The following is a 12,400-nucleotide window of genomic DNA, read 5'->3' as shown; positions in this document are numbered from 1 at the left end:
CAATTTGACAGTTTTTCCTTTTCCACCTAGTGTAACATATAGGTCATTTTGTTCAACAGGTTATCTAAACATTTGAGAACTTTGGGGGATATTGTATTACTTATGAAGAGAAACTGCTGTTGAATCGAATGTGTTTGGTAGAAAAGAGAAAAAGATAAAATTATATACGAAAATCCAACAATTTGCCATAATCAGCAAAAGGAACTTATGTAAGAGTTATTATCATTTTTGAAGGACTTCAATTCCACAACTTACAGAATTATTTCCTAATTTCCTTTTAATTTTACATTTTGACTCTCCCCTGCTCATTTAATATTACCATTTTACATAAGTTTCACATTTACCATTTAATTCACTCCTGTAGATAATTCCCCTTTGAGGTGGCTGAAAAGTGAAAGTGTTAGTTGCTCAGTTGTGTCTGACTCTTTGCAACCCCATGAACTGTAGCCCACCAGGCTCCTCTGTCCATGGAATTCTCCTGGCAACAATACTGGAGTGGGTTGCCATTTCCTTCTCCAGGGGATCTTCCTGACCCAGGGATCAAACCTGGATCTCCTGCATTGTGAGCAGATTCTTTACCATTTGAAGCACCAGGGAAGCCCCTGAAGTAGCTGAGACAGCTGTTTTTAAACATTATTTCTGTATTCATTTTCTCATATACTCCATTCAACAAATCTATGAGGTGAGCAATGCATCTTTTATTGCCTCATTTGACAGATAGGAGCACTAAGCCTAAGAGAGACCGTATGACTTGTATTTGGCAACAAAGTAGTGAAGAAAAACCTAAAAACTAAATCTCATGGCTCAGAGCATTAATAAAAAAACAGGAAGACCTAGATTGCCATTAAAGAAAAATTATCCTCCACTTGAGAAAAGATTGAAAAGGAACAGGGAAAATGAAATGAGTTGTGTAAAAGGGCTGTGATTATGGATAAGTGCTTATTGGTTAAAACATTTTCTTTAATGTTTTTATAACTGTGGTTTAAATATGAATGAATAAAAATCAGAAAAGGGAAATAGAAAACTTGATGAAGTTTCATGGAAAGTGGTCTTGACTTCTGTGTTCCTAAGAGGGAAGGGACTGATTTCAACTCAAATATTTCTGAAATTCAAGATCCAGCCCTTGGTTAATTTTATGCTTATAAATTTGTCAATTCTGAGAAAAAAATCAATAACTAATATTTATTGAACACTTACTATGCCTTAGGCACCAGACTAGGTGCTTTACATGGATTATTTTATTGTGTCCTTTGCAACTATCTGATGAGTTAGATAGGATTATTAGTTCTATTTTATAGATAAGGACACTGAGGCTCAAGAAACTTGCTCACAACTATGTGGCTAGAACTGTACGACATGGACTGCAACCCAGTCAGCTTGCCATCAGTGTTATGTTCCTAATCACTGTGATACATAGTCTCTAAGCTATTCTCTTTGTCATTGGAGGGGAAGACATAAAGCTCACATTTTAGAATATAGAATTGTGCTTTCCTTCTTATACCTAGTTACATGACTTTCTTCTCACATCTATTTAGTTTTTTTTCATGCTCAGGATGAAAAGTAAGTGTCATCTCTAACACCACCCCCTATTGATTAGCAGCATCTGTCTGGAGTGTGGTATTGACAAAGATTCTAAGACTACAGGAGAAATAGCCATGATTGGATTTGCAATGTCTGCCATGGGCACAAGAGAGGGAAGGGTTGACCAAGTGCAAGCAATTTGACAGCCAGCATCTGAAGGTGGTAAAAAGAAGCATTTGGATAGCAGAGCTAGGACCCAAATCATTCAAGGGCAACAGAAGTGATTTTGACTCTAAACCAATCAAAAGTGATTAGGGAGAATCCATGAGTCCCAGCTGAGTGATAGGAGCCTGGCCCATAACAGGACTTTATTACTCCCACCTCTCAATAGTAGAATCTTGTTCTTTTTCTCTGTTGTGCTAACTTATTTATTTGACAAATACCATATGCCAAATGGTATCCTACCAACGAAGGAAAATGCCTAAAACAACATGGACGTAAGCTCTGCTCTCCTGTAGCTTATATTCTAGTGGGAATAAAAGCAATAAACCGGTAAAGCAGCAAAAAATTTCATATAATAATTCAGTACTAAGTGCCATGAAAAAGTCAAGCAAATAAGGAGATCTAGCCATGGGGGTGGGGTGCAGGGTGAGAGGTGAAGACTTAGGTAGGGATTAATGAATCGTCAACTTCACAGTGACACTAGTACGTTTGTACCCTCAGGCTCTCAGCTGCAATAAAGTATATGTTAACACGCACAGCTTAGCACACAAGGTATCTTGGTTCCCACATCCTCTCCCTTCTGCTATGTGGACTTTGACTCACTTTCTATAGCCATACTCTTTGTGCTTCTCAGTAAATCTTTCCTTTGTGGATTTTTTGGTGTATTTTTCAAATTTCCACAATGTTTTAGTCTATGGATTATATCATTATAACTGTCTTTTCCTATGCTGTTTCCCCCTCCTAGAGTATATTTCCCACTTCTCTAGCTCATGAATATGACTCATTCTCAAGATCTAGGTTGGGTTAACCCAAATCTACCCAAGTGGAGTTAGGTATCTCTTTCTGAGGTCATCATGATCCTGTGCAGACCGTTTTTCGGGTGTTCCAGTGACAACCTCTGGGACATCAGCCTTCTGACTCCAAAGCTTTTCAACTTCATCTACCCCAGAGTTAGTGAAGTATGGGTCTTGTTGAAGGTTCCTTTGTAGCCCCAGTCCTAATTCAAAGCTTGATGCATGCCAGGAACTCAACAGCTATAATACAGAGGTGATCATGGCTGGAGAGATGGGTCTGTGGGCCTGATACATGCTGTATGCTTGACCCTTCACAGACCACTTACACTCTCTGAAGTAGTTTTCAAAAACTCATTTCAAAGGATGATTATGAGGATTAAAGGAGATGACTCATATAAAACATTCTGTAAAATATGACAAAAACTTAGCCCTCATTTACTGCACATAAATGATAGTAATTAATAAGTTTAAAGTTGAATAATTAATAGTTGTGATAGCAGTAGTATAACAGATAGATAATGAAATATGGATGAATGGATGGACAAGTAGATGCTTCTGCTTTTGTGGTTACATCAATACTTGACTTGGAATGACTATGATGTTCTGAATTCCTTTGGCTTGGCTTCGTGTTCTTCTTGGTTATAGACTACCTAATATTCCTTCTGTTTCTAAGCCTTTGCCTTTAGTACCTTTGCAGGATTTAATGACTATCTTCTTAATCCACCACTGTTCACAGTGGATTAACATCCAGAGATTTATCAAATAGAAGACTGACATCTGCATTATATACAGTTGTGCTAATTTTACTCCTTCATTCACCTTCTCTTTTTTTCATCTACTCACCAATAACTAGTCATTTATGTGGCATTTAATGCTTTATAAATGTTATGAGGTTTTATATAGCACTGTGAGGATTATGGTAAAAAGAGTTTATTTGGTATTTTAAATCTAATTTCTCAACATTATCCTTTTGTTTCTCCCCAGTGGTTTGCATATTTAGGTCCAGCACTCGGGGTTTTGCCAAGCAAATTGTTATTGATGTGTGGAGTTAAAAAGGCAGGAACAAGAGGTTTCTTACTGTGCTAACTGGTAACTCTGCGTGCCTTAAAATAAATCACGCCTGGAACTGCCAAGCCATTTTGGTGTTCTGCTTGCTGATCTGTGAAGAGGCTTAGACCTTTTCCTGAGTGTGTCTTGATTCCCAGTCTGCTGGCTGCAGAACCCTCCTGGCTCATGGGCATAGGGATGAACAGCAGCAAGATGGCCTCTGCCTTCAACATCTCTGATAGTCTCCTTCCTGGTTGGAAGGTCGAGCTGTGGCAGGGCCTGATGTGGGGTATAGGGCTGGTCATCAAAGCCCTGAACACTGAGACATAGGCCAAGGAATATAGGAAGAAGCCAAGCCTGACTCCACAGCCCTTGATATCCTTCCTGATTCTAGAGCAGAAGGTTAAATCAGGAAAGATGCCAAGCAAAAGGAAGCACAGAGATGTCAATGGACAGACATACCCACCCACACATGCACATTATGCTGCCATTAAGGTCATGTCATGCTTTCAAAAATATATAACATGCAGCAACAATGGAGAAACAGGCATAGAGAATAGACTTACAGACATGGGGAGAGGGGAGGAAAAGGTGAGATGTATGGAAAGAGTAACATGGAAACTTACATTACCACATGTAAAATAGATAGCCAATGGGAATTTGCTGTATGGCTCAGGAAACTCAAACAGGGGCTCTGTATCAGCCTAGACGGGTGGGATGGGGAGGGAGGTTCAAAAGGGAGGGGATATATGTATACCTATGGATTTCTTTGGAGGGAATGATGCTAAAGCTGAAACTCCAGTACTTTGGCCACCTTATGCAAAGAGTTGACTCATTGGAAAAGACTCTGATGCTGGGAGGGATTGGGGGCAGGAGGAGAAGGGGACGACAGAGGATGAGATGGCTGGATGGCATCACTGACTCCATGGACGTGAGTCTGAGTGAACTCCAGGAGTTGGTGATGGACAGGGAGGCCTGGCGTGCTGCGATTCATGGGGTCGAAAAGAGTCGGACACGACTGAGCGACTGATCTGTGCTCGGAGCGAGCTCCGCCCATGGCAAAGGTCATGAGGAAGGAGGCTTGGCATACGCAAGGGCGGGATCGAGCTTCAGGAGTTCCCCTAGAAATTCTCAAGCATCTACCCCACAAACCAGAGTCTGCCTACTTTCTGCTTTGTGCTTTCACCTACACCTCTGACTTTACGGGGGGCTGTCCCCCACTACCTCTCTGTGAAAAAAAGAGTTAACTTACTAGTTAATAAAGTTAATAAAGTTCCTGGGTGTGATAGTGTTTCAACCTACAAACTCCTTTGGAAGTCCTCTAGCCTTCCTGAATACATTTTTCCGACCACATGTGATCATTCAGAGCCTCCCAACTGTGAGAGACAGGAGATGTTCTAAACTGTCTAAACACAGATTCCTTTGAGTAGTTAAAAGATTGATTAGAAATTGTATTGGTGAAGGGTTTTTCACTTGTTGGGCCAATGTTTGCTGCTAAGTCTCCATATCCCTTACCTGCTGTGTCCCTGGCAGTGTATTGATTAATATGATTGGTGTAAGTAGTAGTTTTAATGTTTGTAACCTTGGACCCTTGAGTTAATTCTTTTTCTTGTTGTAGCCCACCACACCTTTGCCCTATAGGAATGCAACTTTAATGCTTTTGGAGGGTGGCGCCTGACTAATCACCTTTAGAGAAAAATAAGTTTTCTGAAGAAAGGGTCTTAAAATGTTAACAGGCCTCTGGGCCAGAAGATGATGCAAATCACCTAAACTTTTGCATATGATAAGTCTGCAGGAAGAAAGCCTGGCTTACTGCATGACTCTACCCCTTCCCCCTTTATCCTCTATGCATAACTTAAGGTATAAAAACTACTTTGGAAAATAAAGTGCAGGCCTTGTTCACCGAAACTTGGTCTCCCCATGTCGTTCTTTCTCTCACCTTCTGGCTGAATTATTCAGCCTCTTTTCTCCACTGAATTTCCTCACTGAGCTATCCTTATTTCAGCCTCTTTTCTCCATTGAATTTCCTCACTGAGCTATCCTTATTCTATTACTCTTTATATCCTTAATTAAAGTTTAATTAAGCAGTTGTTTCCTGATCCTTGCCGACGCCGTCCCCGCTTCAAATTCCCTGGATCCACTGGGGCTGGACCCCGGCAGATCTGATCTGATGGCTGATTCATGTTGAGGTTTGATAGAAAACAGCAAAATTCTGTAAAGCAATTATCCTTTAATAAAAAATAAATTCATTAATAAAAATAAATAATCTTTAAAAATAAAGAATTAAAAAATATATATAACATGGTGGAATGTACCTGATGTAGTGTCAAGAGAAAAAGTAAAGATAAGAAACATAGGTACAACCTTATATGTGTATCCATGTACATGTAAATGATTAGAAAAAATGACTGGAAGAAAACAAAAATAATAATTGGGTATTGGTTGTATCACATGCAAATGTTATGACATTTTCACTTAAGATACCTTCTTTGTGTTATCTTTTTATATTCTCCAAATTTCTACCATGTTCTAATCTCATTTTTTAAGTTATTATCATTTAAGGCAAAGTGGTAAGACAAGAGACAGAGAGGATGAGAGGCAGAATATTTTAGGCAAGTTTCAGGGGATAGAAACCCAATTCAAACTGACTTGAAAAAAAAAAGTGTACTGGGTTACTACTAGGCGTCCCGGAACCCCAGGTTTAGGATCCAAGAACTCCAGCAACGTCCTAGGGGCCCATGTATCCCTCCTCCTCCCCTCTTCCCTTTCTCCCCCTCCTCTTCCTCCTTCCTCTCTGTCTCCCTCTCCCCTCCCTCTCTCCTTTTCTTCTCCTCCTCCCCACTGCCTCCTTCTCCTCCTCCCCTTCCTTCTCCCAATCCTCTTCTGTCCACAGTCCTAGAGGCTGCAGAGTAAAATGGTTGAGAGCACAGGCTCAGGAGCCAGGCCGTCTGGGCTCAAATTGTGCCTTCCCCACTGAGGAACTTTTTAAACCTGGATTTTTTAACCACTAAATATCACAGTTTTTTCATCTGTGGAATAGGGATGATAATAATGGCAACAACAATTATAATAATGATCATAAGTATAAGCTCTATGAAGATTAAGTGAGTTAATATATGTAAAGCATTTAGATTAGTTCTTGGCATATGGCTGGAATTCATTAAATGTTATGTCACCACCACTGCCACCACTGTTATCACTTTCCTTTGTTGACTACATTTTGAGGATAAGGTCTCATCAATGACAAAATGGCTACCAGCTGCCATACACCTACATCCTTTGAGCTTAGCATCCTCGAAGGAAAGAGGATTTCACTTTGTCTATGTTCAATCATCAATCTCGTGTGTGTGCTCAGTCACTTCAGTTGCATCTAACTCTTTGCAACCACAGGGACTGTAGCCCATCAGGTTCCTCTGTCCATGGGATTTCCCAGGCAAGAATACTGGAGTGGGTTGCCATTTCCTTCTCCAGGGGATCCTCCCCACCAAGAGATCAAACTGAATTCTCCTGCATTGGCAGGTGGATTCTTTATCACTGAGCCACCTGGGAAGCCTCTCAGGAGGCTCTAAATGACTTGGTCTGGTTCCAAGCCCAGACAGGAGCCTGTCACTAGGCCCAGGAGGTCAGGGTAAGGCAGATTGGCCAGTCTGGGTCACAGGTGTTTCCTATTGTGGGGCTGAAACACTGTAATTGACAACCTCACCAGGGCCTTGGAGAATGAAAGAGATCCCCCAGAGGAAAACAAGAAGACTGTGAATAGGCAATCAAAAAATTATTGCTATTAAAGAGGGACTTTCTTGAATTGAGTCTTCTAAACCTCTTGGTATTCAATAACAGAAACCAGTGATTAAATCCTTAGGGTATGGCCTCAAATTGGATTCCATAGGGCCACAACTTGCAGTGGAAAAGTGGGCTGTATTCCAGATGGATGATAAAATGTAGGCTGGGGTGGAATGAACAAATACGTGAAATACTACCGTTTCCACGCTATGCTCAACAGATTGATGGGCATGTGACATCCAGACACCTGAAAACGATACCTTATCAGAGTTAAGGTGTTACAGGTTAGAGTGAGGGGGACCAGTTAGAAACCATAGCTGTCATCCAGACAAGAGATTTTGGTGTCCTGAACCAAAGGGAATGAGAGATATGAGAAGATGGGAGAAAGCTCAACAGGACTTAGGAGAAGGCTATGAGGAGAGAGAGGAGTCCAAATGGTGCCCATAGTTCCCTCTCTAAATGAATATCATTTAATGAGATGGAAATACATGGGGAAGAACAGGTCGGAGATGGAGGAAGATGGAGGTGAGATGAAAACACCAAAGCCATTCCCTACCAAGGGGTATCACATATCCTTTTCCTAGAAGACTATGATGGCAGCACTGACCAAAAACTGTTAAATGAGCCCTGGCAATTTCTCCATGTTGACATAGAAGATTGAAGACAACTGTTTTATAAGCAAAACATACTCATTCTGACTTTAAGATCACCAGGTATTTCTTAAAGTTCATTTGCATGCTGGTGAGTCAGTAAACAAAAGCCCTGGGCCACACAATGCATTTGCAACATTTTCAAACTCAGGAGAAAATCTGCAGTTTTTCAGTAATCAACATGATCAGCTCAAACAAACAATTTGTCATGAAGTAATCTGTGTAAATTACTATAGTGAGAATATTTTCTATCATCTGCATGGTTTTATGGAAAGAATTTCTTCTATTATTTAATCTCTTGGGCTTCAGGGAATTGTTTTACAGTGATCTAATACAGCAGAAGCCAGGTTTATTTACAGTACTTGTTAGAAGTGATTTTGCATTTTCTCTCCTTGGCTTTGAGGCTAAAATAATGGATGCACAGAGCAAGTCCAGACATTCTTGAGAAAACTGGAGGAAAAGGGAATCAAGCATAGATATCATTCACATTCTCAAGACCTTTTAAGATTCACGTGCTAATTTTAAAGATGGGCATTGAAAAACAAAAACACAAAAACATATATAACATTGTTGTTGTTCAGTCACCAAGCCGTGTCTGACTCTTTGCAAGTCCATGGACTGCAGCATGCTAGGCACCCCTGTCCTTCACTATCCCCTGGAGTTTGCTTAGATTCATGTCCATTGAGTCAGTGGTGCTACTTAACTATCTCATTATCTGCCACTCCCTTCTCCTGTTGCCTTCAATCTTTCCTAATATTTTACATTGGTGAGTCTTAATTCTTATGGGTTTTAGGCACCTTTGAGAATTTTATGAAACTGTGGAAACTATGCCCAGAAGAATCCACATGCATGTGGATACATGTCATATGCAACATAGCAAGAACTCATGGAATGCTTTAAGCCCATCTGTGGACTCTAGGTTAAAGACATTTACTGTGTCCATAAGTACATCTACCGCTGCTGCTAAGTCGAGTCGGTCATGTCCAACTCTGTGCAACCCCATAGACGGCAGCCCACAAGGCTCCACCATCCCTGGGATTCTCCAGGCAAGAACACTGGAGTAGGTTGCCATTTCCTTCTCCAATGCATGGAAGTGAAAAGTGAAAGTGAAGTCTCTGTCATGTCTGACTCAGCGACCCCATGGACTGCAGCCTACCAGGCTCCTCTCTCTGTCCATGGGATTTTCCAGGCAAGAGTACTGGAGTGGGGTGCCATTGCCTTCTCCTACAAGTAGAAGGACACCTACTACTGTCCATGAATTTTCATTACCACTTATCTTCATTGTTCTTCACTTTAATTATCAGCATGAGGACAACAAATAGATGAACACCATGGTGCATGTACTAGTGTATATAGCACACATTTCTTGATTGTTCAAAGATTAGTATGTAGTCTGATAACCTAAATTATCAGAACACAACTGAGAACCCAAAAGGAAGCAAGGTGCAAAACTACAGGAAGACCATATACTAAAACTGAAGCACTTCCCTCTAAGAGAGTTACTCTGGTGCCATGCAGAATTTTTTTTTTCACAAAATTCTAATAAGTTCAGCTACATGCTTTCCTAGCCACCAGCAAATCAGACAATGGAAATTGGGCTGCTATAGGTAGGCATACTTATCACCTCAAGAACTCAGCTTATTGAGAAACTGACAACAAGGAAAGAGGGGGGGAAAATTCTCAATGAATTGTCAAGGGCCACTTTATACCTGCCTTTGAGCTAGGTGCTATGGATAGAAAGATGAGTAATTTCAGGTTGATTTAGGAATTGGGGATTGGTGAGAAAGAAAGAAATAATCTCAATGTCACATGGTAAATATTTCAGTAAAAATATGTACAAGTTGCTAATTTGAGAACAAAAGAAGAAATATCAGGAGCTGCCTTTGGAGCCTAGGAAGACTTCGGTCTTCAAGGATGAGTCAGAGTTGACCAGGTAGTTATAGGAATGAATGACTTTCAGATCAAGACACAAAGTTGAGTTTGGACAGATGAGTGATAGGTAGGTGAAAACAGGCAGAGTTGGCTGAGCAGCTGTGAGGGGCAGATGTAAGGGGCAGATGTGCATAGGTGAGTATAGATGTGAAGTTTGGATGGGAAGGAGTGAATTAGTATGAGAAATGGAGGGAACCCAGCTGACAAGACCAGTGTTATTGTATGCTGCTGCTGCTAAGTCGCTTCAGTTGTGTCTGACTCTGTGCGACCCCATAGATGGCAGCCCACTAGGCTCCTCCATCCCTGGGATTCTCCAGGCAAGAATACTGGAGTGGATTGCCACTTCCTTCTCCAATGCATGAAAGTGAAAAATGAAAGTGAAGTTGCTCAGTAGTGTCCAACTCTTAGCGATCCCGTGGACTGGAGCCTACCAGGCTCCTCCGTCCATGGGATTTTCCAGGCAAGAGTACTGGGGTGGGGTGCCATTGCTTTCTCCGAGTGTCATTGTATGCTGCTGCTGCTAAGTCACTTCAGTCGTGTCCGACTCTGTGCGACCCCATAGACGGCAGCCCACCAGGCTCCCCGTCCCTGGGATTCTCCAGGCAAGAACATGGAGTGGGTTGCCATTTCCTTCTCCGATAGTGTCATTGTATAGCAGTCCTTAAATACTAAATAAAGGGATTTGGACTTTTTAAAATAGGCAGTAAAGAGCCAATAGAGGGTTTTCTCACAAGATAGGACCTTGAAGGAATCAGATTTATGAAAGATAACTGCAGAAGCAATTTGAGGATAAACTAGAGCTAGCATTGACGGGACTGGCAAGGCAAGCAGTTGGGAAACTATGACAATGGTCTGATTGTAAGATGAGGAGGACATGAACCAAGGCAGTGTTGGTAAAGATAAACAGAAGCCTGTGTGCACAGAGGTGTACATATGCGCAAGAAGAAGAGAGAAAGAGAAGGAGAAACATTATTTGTGTGCGTGTGTGTTGTATATGTGTGTTGATATGAACTAAAATCTTTAAGCCTTGGCAAGGTGTTGAGAAAGAGGAAGGAAGAGGAAACTCAGTAATTTCATTGTATATATAAGCACAATATTTAAATCCTGTCACAACTGCACATATTTGGATCTTTGTTAGTTTAGAAGACATGGTTATTTGAGTGGCACAATCTCAAGTTTGAAATATCTTTGAAGATTGTGGTTACCATAGGCTTTCCATATTAGAATTCCTTGGGGTTGTCATTGAAAACAGATTCCTGGGAACTTAGCACAGATATAACAAATCACTTGGGGTGGGAACCCAGGGAATTCATATTTTTAACTAGCTGGTCAAGTGATTCTGCTGGGAAGCTGTGACTGGGAACAACCACTGTTAACAACTTAACTTTCAGTCAACTTGAAGGAGGATATATAAATATTCTGAAGAGTAAATCTCTCATGCAAGATTCAGGAATGCATACACTACCAATATTTTCAGTATACAAAAAGATATAAGGCCCTCCATTTGATACCACATTTGGGGGGGCCTCATCTCAAAGTAACTGCATATGCTTTAGACTAACTCATTGCATTTCTTTCTGTGTATTCCTTAATTAAGTCTCTTCAGTAATTTACCTTTAGTCCAAAGCTTTGATAAATATCAATGAGTAACATGCCAAGCTAAAGCTAAGCAGTCTGCAGAAAATCATCAGTCAAAGGTCCCATTTTTTTTTTTTCCTCTTTACCTCCCACCCTAGGTGAGCTCATCCGGTCCTGTTGCTTAAATAGCATCTATGTGCTGATGACTCACAAATTTCTATCTCCATTGTGAGCCTCTCATCTGCACTTTAGGGTCATATATCCAACTGTCTCCTTGTCATCTCTAGTTGGCATCTCATACGAATCTCAATTTTAAGAATGCTGAAAAGTACTGAACTCTTAAATCATTCCACCTAAGCTTTTCCTCTCCAAGTCCAATCTTCTCAACCTCAGCAAATGGTACCACCATTTACACAGACACTCTAGCCAAAAACCTAGGGGAGATCAGTCTTGAGCCCTCCCTCTTCCTAACCACCCCCTTCCACATTTATTTCTAAATCCTGTGACTCTTACTTCACAAATGTATTCCAAATCTGCCTGTGACTCTTCACCTCTACTTCTATGACCCTGATCCCAGCCACCACCATCTTCTGCTTTATTTAACAGGAACTGGGACGATTTCTTCTCCAAGACACTCTGACCACTGTAGTCAGAGGATTCTTAAAGAGGGCTCTGTTACAGAACCTCATGCCTTTGCTAATGATCCCACAGTGTTGTTTCAGTGCACTCAGAATCATATCCAAATCCCTTTCCAGGGTTTCCCTTCTCTTCCATCTCATCCAGGCCTATCTCCTTCCAATCAAATGGACTTTCCTCCAGGTCCTTGAACATACCTGACTCCTCCCCATTTCAAGGTCATCACTCCTGCTCTTCCCA

Source organism: Bos indicus, chromosome 7, assembly GCF_029378745.1.
Source record: "Bos indicus isolate NIAB-ARS_2022 breed Sahiwal x Tharparkar chromosome 7, NIAB-ARS_B.indTharparkar_mat_pri_1.0, whole genome shotgun sequence".
NCBI classification, from domain to species: Eukaryota; Metazoa; Chordata; class Mammalia; order Artiodactyla; family Bovidae; genus Bos; species Bos indicus.
The sequence above is the reverse complement of the archived record's forward strand: the minus strand, read 5'-3'. Positions refer to the sequence as shown.